We start from the raw sequence: 13,883 nt of genomic DNA on the forward strand, positions 1-13,883 counted from the left end.
CTGCCAGACACAGCCCTGGAGTGGTACCTACAGCTACCTGCTGCACAAGCCTGACCTCACCACTAGAGGCTCCAGTGAAGACCAAGGTAGCTGCTTAGTCACGCCAAGGTCATCACTCCAAGGTAGTCTGGTTTGTTGCATAGTGGGGCCACAATCCTGGCTCGTGCCATCCAGTCTGGGCACGAGCGTTACATATATATATATATGCCTCTTTAGAGTGTTTCCCCTGTGGAAACGTACTAAAAATTTATGTAATCCACACATGGCTGCATCATTAAGTTTTATAAAATCCAAGTATTAGATAATATCAAAAACGTGTTGAAAAGGCATGTAAAAAATGTATTAACCCCTTCACGACATATGATGTATATTTACATCATATGTCATTTCCCTGACTTTGATGCAGGCTCACACTCTGAGCCAACAACTTTCCCCACCCATTATAGCTAATTTAGTCAGTTATCATGTGCCTTTGACAGCCATGGATGGATCCGGCTGTGAATCACTGACAGCGGTATTTAACATGTGCCGGATGGAATTGCGTTATTCATCCGTTCCATTGGTGCCCCTGAAATGTGATTAGGTTGTCATGACAGCCAAGGGTCTGCTGATGGCCCCCATGCCTATCATTACATAATCCGGTGAACACTGACTATTAAATAAAGTAGGAAGTCAAACAAAAATTAAAAAAAAATATGAAAAGAAAAAATAAACAAAAGTTGAAATCCCCCACTTTTGCCCCAGTGAAAATAAAAGAATAAAAATCGCAATACACATATTTGATATCGCTGAGTTAAGAAATGTCCAATTTATCAAAATATAAAGTAAATAATTTTGATCAGTGAATGGAGTAATGAGGAAAAAAATTGAAACTTTTTTCGCCTCTGAAATATTGCAATAAAACAGAATAAGAGGAGATCAAAATATTGTATCTACCCCAAAATGGTTTCAGCAAAAACATAGCTCAAGAGTAAGACACATAAAATGAGCCCTGAGAATTTGTTTCACCATTTAGATAAAAAAAAAACAACTATACATATTTGGTATCTGTGTACTCAAACTGACCTGAAGAATCATTTTGCCAGGTCAGTTATACCATATAGTGAACATGGTAAATTAAAAAAACAACAATTGTGGAATTGTACTTTTTTTAATTACACCACACTTGAAATGTTTTTTCTCATTTTCCAGTACACTATATGGTAGCAAACACTGCAGTCATTCAAAAGTACAACTCGTTCTTCAAAATACAAGATTTTCACCAAAGACTTATACATCAAAAACAGGGACAAAGAACACACGTAATCTGAAAGTGACTTTATCAATAACATATTATGAAAAGTAGGCAAAAATTTACTTTTCAAAAACAAAATAGTTTTATTTAAAACTTGACATGCCAAAAAGCTGCAGCAGAAAACATGCACTCAAAAAAGAACAATAAAAAAATGCAAGTAACCTAATTTAGCTTATTAGTGCTGAAATTCTGCAGCATGAAAAACATTCCAATACTGATCACAAGAACTTGGCCTAAATATGGATTCCTCAGGCCGGTTTCACACGTCAGTGGCTCCGGTACGTGAGGTGACAGTTTCCTCCCGTACCGGAGACACTGACACACGTAGACCCATAAAAATCAATGCATCTGTTCAGATGTCATTGATTTTGTGCGGACCGTGTGCGGACCGTGTCTCCGTGTGCCAAACACGGAGACATGTCAGTGTTCGTGGGAGCGCACGGATTACACGGACCCAATAGAGTCAATGGGTCCGTGTAAAACACGCACCTCACACGGACATTCTCCGTCTGGGGTCCGTGTGGCGTGCCGGAGACAGCGCTACAGTAAGCGCTGTCCCCCCCACATGGTGCTGAAGCCGGTATTCATATCTTCCCTGTAGCACCGTTTGCTACAGAGAAAATATGAATGATAGTGTTTAAAATAAAGATCCATGTGTCCGCCGCCCCCCCACCCCCTGTGCGCCCCCCCGCTGGTCGGAAAATACTCACCCGGATCCCCCGTCGGCAGTCGCTCCTTCCTGGTCTGGCCGCGGCTTCTCTACTGTATGCGGCCGATTACACTCATGAATATGTGGCTCCACCTCCAATAGGGGCGGAGCCGCCTATTCATGAGTGTAAATGAGCGGCCCCACGTGACCGCATACAGTAAGCTGCGGCCAGACCAGGAAGGAGCGACTGCCGACGGGGGATCCGGGTGAGTATTTTCTGACCAGCGGGGGGGGCGCACAGGGGGTGGGGGGGCGGCGGACACATGGATCTTTATTTTAAACACTATTCTTCATATTTTCCCTGCAGCAAACGTTGCTACAGGGAACATATGAATCGCAGCTTCAGCACCATGCAGAGTGGGTACCACACGCTCCGTGTGGTACCCACTCGCCATACGGGCGGCACACGTGTGCCGCAGGTATGGCCTCCGTGAGTTCCCAGGCACACGGACACGGATAACTCCGGTACCGATTTATTCCGGTACCGGAATTATCTGGACGTGTGGGACAGCCCTCAAACACTGCAGCATTAGTAAGCTACACAAAAGACATAATCAGATTAAGGCTATGTGCACACGTCAGGATTTTATGCGGAAATTTCCTGAGCAAAACCAGAGATTTTCCACATAAAATCCGCACGTGTTTTCTCGCGATTTACTTGCGTTTTTGTCACGGTTTTTGCGCGTTTTTTGTGCGGATTTTTTTTCGTTTTTTTCCGGAGCTTCCCAATTCAATAACATAGTGGGAAATCCGCAAAAAATCCGCAAAATTTATTAACATGCTGTGAATTTTTCTGCATGCGTTTTTTTTGCGGAAAAATTCGCAACATGTGCACAAAAATTGCGGAATTCATTGGAAATGATGGGATGCATAATGTATGCTTTTTTTATGCGTTTTTGCCTCGAAATACCGCCAAAAAAACGAGCAAAAAAATGCGAAAAATCCGGAACCTGTGCACATAGCCTAAAGCTGGTTTCTTATCTTCTTCTTATTTTCAAGAGCACTCCTCTGCCTGGGTTCCTACTTGTCAGGGGAAATGCCCTCCTAAACAGGGCCGGTGCAAGGTATTTTGGTGCCCTAGGCAGATGAAGCTGATGGGGCCCCACACCCCTCCCCTCTCCAATGAACCCTCAGCACCCAAGTGAAGGAATTGGTCAGAGACTGAGGTAACAGTACCCCTAAAGTATCCCCTCTTTTTCACCAAAAAATACCAGTAAAAGTATAAAAAAAGTGATGGACTTTGGGGGTGAGGCACAACAAGGAGTATTTTTTCACAGTTAGATATAGAATTTTTTATGGTTTGCAGACCAATATGTGGCATAAGTTGCAATTTTCATCCCTGACATCTTATATTTTAAATGTCAGACCCAAGGACCATCAGGGAAACTATTATAACAACTATAATAGGGGATGTTTGGTTTCAATTAAAGTGTCCAGCATTTGACAAATTCCCTAATTGAAACTAAACAAACCCCATTATAGATAAAGGGACACAGAAACGTATGATTGTTTTTAACCCCTTCCCGACATGCACCATACTAGTACGGCCCTGCGGGAACTGAATTTCTGCCCCAAGCAGTACTAGTACGGTGGTACGATTGCGCGGTCTCACGGTGAGCGCCACAGCGATCACATGTGGATGTCAGCTGTATGTGACCCCTCTGATGCCACTGTTAGTAGTGACAGTGGCATAGAGAACAATTGCGCAGGGAGAGGGCTCTCTGCGCTCTCCCACCGGAACAACGCGATGCGATCTCATTGTTTCGGTGATCTCCATGGACCATGGAAACCCCCGGCTCTAAGATGGCCGCGGGGTCCTTCCGGGTCCTTCAGAGAGGTGGCTTGTCAATGCCTGCTGAAAGCAGGCATCTGCAAGCCTCCTACACTGCCTGTCAGATTGCTGATCTGACACTGTGCTATGCAAAGTGTCAGATCAGCGATCTGACATGATATAGTGATGTCCCAACCTGGGACAATGTTATAAAGTTTAAAAAAAATTAGAATGTGTAAAAATATATTTTTTTTAAATCCCCAAATAAAGAAAAATAAAAAAATAAATATTTATTTATGTAAATTAAAAAACAATAAAAGTACACATATTTGATATCGCCGCATCCGTATCGACCCGCTCTATAAAACTGTCTCACTAGTTAGCCTCTTCAGTGAACATCGTAAATAAGAGATGAGGTAAGAAACAATGCTTTATCATCATACCGCCAAACAAAAAGTGCAATAAAACGCGATAAAAAAGACGAATGTAATTAAAAATTATATTGCTGAAAACATCATCTTGTCCCGCAAAAAAAGCCACCATACAGCTCCATCAGCAGAAAAATACAAAAGTTATAGCTCTCAGAATAACACGATGCAAAAATAATTATTTAATTATTTTTTCTATGAAATAGTTTTTATTGTGTAAAAGCACCAGAGCATAAAAAAATGATATAAATGAGGTATCGCTGTCATTGTACTGACCCAAAGAATAAAACTGCTTTATCAATTTTACCACAAGTGGAACGGTATAAACACCCCCCAAAAGAAACTCCTGAATTGCTGGTTTTTGTTCACTCTGCATCGCAAAAATCGGAATAAAAAGAGAATAAAAAAGTCATGTGCCCAAAAATGGTACCAATAAAAACGTCAACTAGTCCCGCAAAAAGCAAGACATCACATGACTCTGTGGGCCAAAATATGGATAAATTATTGCTTTCAAAATGTGGTGATGCAAAATCTATTTCTTGCAATAAAAAGTGTGTGACAGCTGCCAAACAAAAAACCCCGCTATAAAAACCCACTATAAATAGTAAATCAAACCCACCTTTATCACCCCCTTAGTTAGGAAAAAATAATAAAATAAAAAAAGTATTTATTTCCATTTTCCCGTTGGGGTTAGGGTTTGGGCTGGGGTTAGGGTTAAGGTTGGGGCTAAAGTTAAGGTTAGGGTTCGAGCTAAAGTTAGGGTTAGGGTTGGTATTAGGGATAGTGTTGGGCTTAGAGTTAGGGTTGGGATTAGGGTTAGGGTTAGGATTAGGGTTGGGGTATTTTAGGGTTAGGTTTTTGGTTAGGGTTGGGATTAAGGTTAGGGGTGTGTTGGGGTTAGGTTTGTGGCTAGGGTTATGGTTAGGGTTGGGATAAGGGTTAGGGGTGTGTTGGGGTTAGGGGTGAGGTTAGGGTTATGGTTAGGGTTGGGATTAGGGATGTGTTGGGGTTAGGGTTGGAGTTGGAATTGGGGGGTTCCACTGTTTAGGCACATCAATTTTGCATAGAAAAGTCATATGGCGCTCCTTCCCTTCTGAGCTCTGCCATGTGCCCAAACAGTGGTTTACCACCACATATGGGATATCAGCATACTCAGGAATAGGGTGGTGCGAAACGGATCGGACAAATTCAAAAATCGCCGACTTTCGGCAAAGTCTGGTTTCATGAAACCCGACCTGTTATGATCTGGTGACTTTGGAGCCGCATGAACTTTCTCTGGAGTAGGTGGAAACTGTACTGACCGCAAAACCTGAACTAACACCGCAACTAGAAGTAGCCGTGGGGTGTGCCTAACAAACCCTAGACACCTCAACACAGCCGGAGGACTAAATACCTCTATAGATGGAAATAGGAATACTACCTTGCCTCAGAGCAGAACCCCACAGGATAGGCAGCCCCCCACGAATATTGACTGTGAGTAGGAGAGGAAAGACACACGCAGGCAGAAAACAGGATTCAGCAAAAGAGGCCACTCTAGCTAAATAGGGAAAGATAGGACAGAATACTAAACGGTCAGTATTAAAACCCTTCCAAAAACATCCACAGCAGATAATACAAAAAGTTCCACAATCTAACTAAAGACATGGAATGTATATCTGCCACTCCAGAGAATCCAACAACACTGAGAAAATACTGACACAATCTAAGCTGGACAAAAAAAACACTGAATAGCACAGAATTATTAAGCACACAGCATGTGTGCCACAGAAACAAAACCATACACTTATCTTTGCTGATTTGGCAGAAGGCAGAAGGAACCAAACCAGGACCAAAACCTCCCAACAACCATGGACAACTGGCAAGGACTAATGAATCCTGCACGCCTAAATACCCCAGTCAGAACTGCAATCAGCAAATACACCTGACCAGGACTGTGTTGTGAACTCTGTTTTTGGGCTCCCTCTTGTGGTCACAAGTGGTACTGTGTGAGTGGTGTCTTTGGGCTCCCTCTGGTGGCTCTTTGTGTCATTCTGCAGGTCTGAGGCTGGATCAGCTGTCTCGTTATCTGTTAGCTGGTTTCCTATTTAGCTCACCTGGACTATCAGTTGTTGCCTGCTGTCAATGTATTCAGTGCTATTTTGATCTCTCCTGACTACCTTTGTTATCAGTCTCTCCAAGAGAAGCTAAGTTTCTGTTTGTTCATTTTTTGATCATCAGTGTTCAATATGTTTCTTGGTTTATTATCTGTCCTTGTCCAGCTTGCTAATATGTGATTTCCTCGCTTGCTGGTAGCTCTAGGGGGCTGAGTTTCTCCCCTCACACCGTTAGTTGGTGTGGGGGTTCTTGAATTCTCAGCGTGGATATTTTGTATAGGGTTTTCTACTGACCGCACAGTTCCCTGCCTGTATTAGTGGGCCTCATTTGCTGAATCTGTTTTCATTTCTACGTTTTGTATTTTCCCCTTACCTCACCGTTATTATTTGTTGGGGGCTTCCTATATCTTTGGGGTCTTTTCTCTGAGGCAAGTGAGGTCTTACTTTCTCTATAGGGGTAGCAAGTTTCTCAGGCTGCGTCGAGACGTCCAGGAATTTAGGCACGTTCACCGGCTACCTTCAGTGTGTTGGTTAGGATCAGGTTTGCGGTCAGTTCAGTTACCACCTCCCTAGAGCTCGTTCTATGTTCAGTAACTTAGTTAGTTAATTCTGTGATCCTCAGCCACTAAGGATCATAACAGTACAGCAGGCCATAAAGTGTTTAATGCATCGCAGAAGTGAGATAAGAGAAGTCCTGAGTACAATTTTTTTTTTTCCTCTCCCTTTGCTGCAGTCTGCCCAGCTTCTCTCATCCCCTTAATCTCTGGGTGGTTTTGAGTTCAGCTGCAGACATGGATATTCAGAGTCTGACTTCTAGTGTGGATCATCTTGCTGCAAGGGTGCAAAGCATTCAGGATTTTGTTGTTCACAGTCCTATGTCTGAGCCAAAAGTACCTATTCCTGAGTTGTTTTCTGGAGATAGATCTAGGTTTCTGAATTTTAAGAATAATTGTAAATTATTTCTTTCTTTGAGACCTTGTTCCTCTGGTGATTCCGCTCAGCAAGTTAGAATTGTTATCTCCCTGTTACGTGGCGACCCTCAAGATTGGGCTTTCTCCCTGGCGCCAGGAGATCCTGCATTGCTGAATGTGGAAGCATTTTTTCTGGCGCTTGGATTGCTTTATGAGGAACCTAATCTTGAGAACCAGGCAGAAAAGGTCTTGCTGGCTCTCTCTCAGTGCCAGGATGAAGCTGAGGTGTATTGTCAAAGATTTCGGAAATGGTCGGTGCTTACTCAATGGAATGAGTGTGCCCTGGCTGCAAATTTCAGAGAAGGTCTTTCTGAATCCATTAAGAATGTTATGGTGGGGTTCCCCACGCCTGCAAGTCTGAATGACTCAATGGCTTTGGCCATTCAGATTGATCGGCGTTTGCGGGAGCGCAAATCTGCGCACCATCTGGCGGTGTTTTCTGAACAGAGACCTGAGTCTATGCAATGTGACCGAATTCTGACCAGAATTGAGCGGCAAAATCATAGACGTCAAAATGGGTTGTGCTTTTACTGTGGTGATTCAACTCATGTTATCTCAGCATGCTCTAAGCGCTTAAAAAAAATCGCTAAAACTGTCACCGTTGGTACTATACAGCCTAAATTCATTTTGTCTGTTACTTTAATTTGTTCTCTGTCATCCTACTCGGTTATGGCTTTTGTGGATTCAGGTGCTGCCCTGAACCTGATGGATATGTCGTTTGCCAGGCGCTGTGGTTTTGTCCTGGAGCCTTTAGAATTCCCTATTCCACTGAGGGGAATTGATGCTACACCATTGGCTGAGAATAAGCCTCAGTATTGGACTCAAGTGACCATGTGCATGACTCCTGTACATCAGGAGGTGATTCGCTTTCTTGTGCTGCATAATTTGCATGATGTTGTCGTTTTGGGTCTGCCATGGTTGCAGGCCCATAATCCAGTACTGGATTGGAAAGCTATGTCTGTTTCAAGTTGGGGTTGCCAGGGGATTCATGGTGATGCTCCTTTGGTGTCAATTGCTTCTTCCACTCCTTCTGAGGTCCCTGAGTTTTTGTTGGACTACCAGGATGTATTTGATGAGCCCAGATCCGGTGCCCTGCCTCCTCACAGGGATTGTGATTGTGCTATAAATTTGATTCCTGGTAGTAAGTTCCCTAAGGGACGACTTTTTAATTTGTCTGTACCAGAACATGCCGCGATGCGGAGTTATATAAAGGAGTCTTTAGAGAAGGGACATATTCGCCCGTCCTCCTCCCCTCTTGGTGCAGGATTCTTTTTTGTGGCCAAGAAGGATGGTTCTCTGAGACCTTGTATTGATTATCGTCTTCTAAATAAAATCACGGTTAAATTTCAGTATCCTTTGCCATTATTATCTGATCTGTTTGCTCGGATTAAGGGGTCCAGTTGGTTCACCAAGATAGATCTTCGTGGTGCGTATAACCTTGTGCGTATTAAGCAGGGGGATGAATGGAAAACAGCATTTAATACGCCCGAAGGCCATTTTGAGTACTTGGTGATGCCTTTTGGACTCTCTAATGCTCCTTCTGTGTTCCAGTCCTTCATGCATGACATCTTCCGAGAATATCTGGATAAATTTATGATTGTGTATCTGGATGACATTTTGGTCTTTTCTGAGGACTGGAAGTCCCATGTGAAGCAGGTCAGGATGGTATTTCAGGTCCTACGTGCTAATGCCTTATTTGTGAAGGGCTCAAAATGTCTCTTCGGAGTACAGAAGGTTTCCTTTTTGGGTTTTATTTTTTCTCCTTCTACTATTGAGATGGACCCAGTCAAGGTCCAGGCTATTCATGACTGGACTCAGCCTACATCTGTTAAGAGTCTTCAGAAGTTCTTGGGTTTTGCTAATTTTTACCGTCGCTTCATTGCTAATTTTTCTGGCGTGGTTAAATCCTTGACGGATTTGACCAAGAAGGGTTCTGATGTGACTAATTGGTCTCCTGCGGTCTTGGAGGCCTTTCGGGAGCTGAAGCGCCGGTTTTCTTCGGCTCCAGTTTTGTGTCAGCCTGATGTCTCTCTTCCTTTTCAGGTCGAGGTTGATGCTTCTGAGATTGGAGCAGGGGCTGTTTTGTCGCAGAGAAGCTCTGATTGCTCTGTGATGAAGCCTTGTGCTTTCTTTTCGAGAAAGTTTTCGCCTGCCGAGCGGAATTATGATGTTGGTAATCGGGAGTTGTTGGCTATGAAGTGGGCATTTGAGGAGTGGCGACATTGGCTCGAGGGAGCTAGGCATCGTGTGGTGGTCTTGACTGATCACAAAAATCTGATTTATCTCGAGTCTGCCAAGCGGCTGAATCCTAGACAGGCTCCTTGGTCGTTGTTTTTCTCCCGTTTCGATTTCGTGGTCTCGTACCTGCCTGGTTCGAAGAACGTGAAGGCTGATGCTCTTTCTAGGAGTTTTGTGCCTGACTCTCCGGGAGTTTCAGAGCCGGCTGGTATCCTCAGAGAGGGAGTGATTTTGTCTGCCATTTCCCCAGATTTGCGACGAGTGCTGCAGGAATTTCAGGCGGATAGACCTGACCGTTGCCCACCAGAGAGATTGTTCGTCCCAGATAGATGGACCAGCAGGGTTATTTCCGAGGTTCATTCTTCGGTGTTGGCAGGTCATCCTGGGATATTTGGTACCAGAGATTTGGTGGCTAGATCCTTCTGGTGGCCTTCCTTGTCGCGGGATGTGCATTCCTTTGTGCAGTCCTGTGGGATTTGTGCTCGGGCTAAGCCTTGCTGTTCTCGTGCCAGCGGTTTGCTTTTGCCTTTGCCTGTCCCGAAGAGGCCTTGGACGCACATTTCCATGGATTTTATTTCGGATCTTCCAGTCTCTCAGAGAATGTCTGTCATCTGGGTGGTGTGTGATCGTTTTTCTAAAATGGTCCATTTGGTGCCCTTGCCTAAGTTGCCTTCCTCCTCCGATTTGGTTCCTCTATTTTTTCAGAATGTGGTCCGCTTGCACGGCATCCCTGAAAATATTGTGTCTGACAGAGGATCCCAGTTCGTGTCCAGATTTTGGCGGATCTTTTGTGCTAAGATGGGCATTGATTTGTCTTTTTCGTCAGCCTTCCATCCTCAGACGAATGGCCAAACCGAGCGAACTAATCAGACCTTGGAAACTTATTTGAGATGTTTTGTTTCTGCTGATCAGGATGATTGGGTGACTTTTTTGCCATTGGCCGAGTTTGCCCTTAATAATCGGGCTAGTTCTGCTACTTTGGTTTTGCCTTTTTTCTGCAATTCTGGTTTTCATCCTCGTTTTTCCTCGGGTCAGGTTGAGCCTTCTGACTGTCCTGGGGTGGATTCTGTGGTGGATAGGTTGCAGCAGATTTGGAACCATGTGGTGGACAATTTGAAGTTGTCACAGGAGAAGGCTCAGCGCTTTGCCAACCGCCGTCGCGGTGTGGGTCCCCGACTTCATGTTGGGGATTTGGTATGGCTGTCTTCTCGGTATGTTCCTATGAAGGTCTCCTCTCCTAAATTCAAGCCTCGCTTCATCGGTCCTTATAAGATTTTGGAAATCCTTAACCCGGTGTCATTTCGTCTGGACCTCCCAGCGTCGTTTGCCATTCATAACGTGTTCCATAGGTCTTTGTTGCGGAGGTATGTGGTGCCTGTGGTTCCTTCTGTTGAGCCCCCTGCCCCAGTGCTGGTTGAGGGCGAATTGGAGTACGTGGTGGAGAAGATCTTGGATTCTCGTATTTCTAGACGGAGGCTTCAGTATTTGGTTAAGTGGAAGGGCTATGGTCAGGAGGATAATTCCTGGGTTGTCGCCTCTGATGTTCATGCGGCCGATTTGGTTCATGCCTTCCATGTTGCTCATCCTGATCGTCCTGGGGGTTTTGATGAGGGTTCGGTGACCCCTCCTCAAGGGGGAGGTACTGTTGTGAACTCTGTTTTTGGGCTCCCTCTTGTGGTCACAAGTGGTGCTGTGTGAGTGCTGTCTTTGGGCTCCCTCTGGTGGCTCTTTGTGTCATTCTGCAGGTCTGAGGCTGGATCAGCTGTCTCGTTATCTGTTAGCTGGTTTCCTATTTAGCTCACCTGGACTATCAGTTGTTGCCTGCTGTCAATGTATTCAGTGCTATTTTGATCTCTCCTGACTACCTTCGTTATCAGTCTCTCCAAGAGAAGCTAAGTTTCTGTTTGTTCATTTTTTGATCATCAGTGTTCAATATGTTTCTTGGTTTATTATCTGTCCTTGTCCAGCTTGCTAATATGTGATTTCCTCGCTTGCTGGTAGCTCTAGGGGGCTGAGTTTCTCCCCTCACACCGTTAGTTGGTGTGGGGGTTCTTGAATTCTCAGCGTGGATATTTTGTATAGGGTTTTCTACTGACCGCACAGTTCCCTGCCTGTCTTCTGCTATCTAGTATTAGTAGGCCTCATTTGCTGAATCTGTTTTCATTTCTACATTTTGTATTTTCCCCTTACCTCACCGTTATTATTTGTTGGGGGCTTCCTATATCTTTGGGGTCATTTCTCTGAGGCAAGTGAGGTCTTACTTTCTCTATAGGGGTAGCAAGTTTCTCAGGCTGCATCGAGACGTCCAGGAATTTAGGCACGTTCACCGGCTACCTTCAGTGTGTTGGTTAGGATCAGGTTTGCGGTCAGTTCAGTTACCACCTCCCTAGAGCTCGTTCTATGTTCAGTAACTTAGCTAGTTCATTCTGTGATCCTCAGCCACTAAGGATCATAACAGGACTGCAACTCAGGGACAACTGCATTACCACCTACAACCACCAGAGGGAGCCCAAAAGCAGAATTCACAACAGTACCCCCCCTTGAGGAGGGGTCACTGAACCCTCACCAGAGCCCCCAGGTCGATCAGGACGAGCCAGATGAAAAGCATGAACCAAATCAGCAGCATGGACATCAGAGGCAAAAACCCAAGAATTATCCTCCTGGCCATAACTCTTCCATTTGACAAGATACTGAAGCCTCCACCTCGAAAAACGAGAATCCAAAATCTTCTCAACCACATACTCCAACTCCCCATCAACCAACACAGGGACCGGAGGATCAACAGAGGGAACAACGGGTACCACATATTTCCGCAATAAAGATCTATGGAAGACATTATGGATAGCAAAAGAGGCCGGAAGCGCCAATCGAAAAGACACCGGATTAATAATCCCAGAAATCCTATAAGGACCAATAAACCGAGGCTTAAACTTAGGAGAAGAAACCTTCATAGGAACATGACGGGAAGACAACCAGACCAGATCCCCAACCTGAAGCCGGGAACCAACACACCGACGATGGTTAGCAAAACGTTGAGCCTCCTCCTGAGACAACACCAAATTGTCCACCACATGAGGCCAAATCTGCTGCAACCTGTCAACCACCAAATCCACACCAGGACAGTCAGAAGGCTCAACCTGCCCAGAAGAAAAACGAGGATGAAAACCAAAATTACAAAAAAAAGGCGAAACCAAAGTAGCCGAACTAGCCCGATTATTAAGGGCAAACTCGGCCAATGGCAAAAAGGCCACCCAATCATCCTGATCAGCAGACACAAAGCATCTCAAATAAGTCTCCAAGGTCTGATTAGTTCGCTCGGTTTGGCCATTTGTCTGAGGATGAAATGCAGAGGAAAAAGATAAATCAATGCCCAGCCTAGCACAAAAGGCCCGCCAAAACCTAGAAACAAACTGGGAACCTCTGTCAGACACAATATTCTCCGGAATACCATGCAAACGAACCACATGCTGAAAAAACAACGAAACTAAATCTGAAGAGGAAGGCAATTTAGGCAAAGGCACCAAATGAACCATCTTAGAAAACCGGTCACAAACGACCCAGATAACCGACATCCTCTGGGAAACCGGAAGATCAGAAATAAAATCCATAGAAATATGCATCCAGGGCCTCTCAGGGACCGGCAATGGCAAAAGCAACCCACTAGCACGGGAACAACAAGGCTTGGCCCGCGCACAAGTCCCACAGGACTGCACAAAAGAACGCACATCACGTGATAAAGAAGGCCACCAAAAGGACCTACCAACCAAGTCTCTGGTACCAAAAATACCAGGATGACCAGCCAACACAGAACAGTGAACCTCAGAAATCACTCTACTAGTCCATCTGTCAGGAAAAAAAAGTTTCCCCACTGGACAACGATCCGGTCTGTCAGCCTGAAATTCCTGAAGAACCCATCGTAAATCAGGGGAAATAGCAGAAAGAACCACCCCTTCTTTCAGAATGCCGACCGGTTCAAGGACCTCAGGAGAATCAGGCAAAAAACTCCTACAAAGGGCATGAGCCTTAATATTCTTGGAACCCGGAAGATACGAGACCACAAAATCAAAACGGGAAAAAAACAAGGAACATCGAGCCTGTCTAGGATTCAGCCGCTTGGCAGACTCGAGGTAAATCAAATTCTTATGATCGGTCAAGACCACAATACGGTGCTTAGCTCCCTCAAGCCAATGTCTCCACTCCTCAAATGCCCACTTCATAGCCAACAACTCCCGATTGCCGACATCATATATGCGTTCAGCAGGCGAAAATTTACAGGAAAAGAATGCACATGGTTTCGTCAAGGAACCAACATGATCCCTCTGAGACAAAACGACCCCTGCGCCAATCTCAGAAGCGTCAATCTCAACCTGAAACGGAAG

This window comes from Ranitomeya variabilis, chromosome 5, assembly GCF_051348905.1.
Source record: "Ranitomeya variabilis isolate aRanVar5 chromosome 5, aRanVar5.hap1, whole genome shotgun sequence".
In the NCBI taxonomy this organism is placed as follows: Eukaryota; Metazoa; Chordata; class Amphibia; order Anura; family Dendrobatidae; genus Ranitomeya; species Ranitomeya variabilis.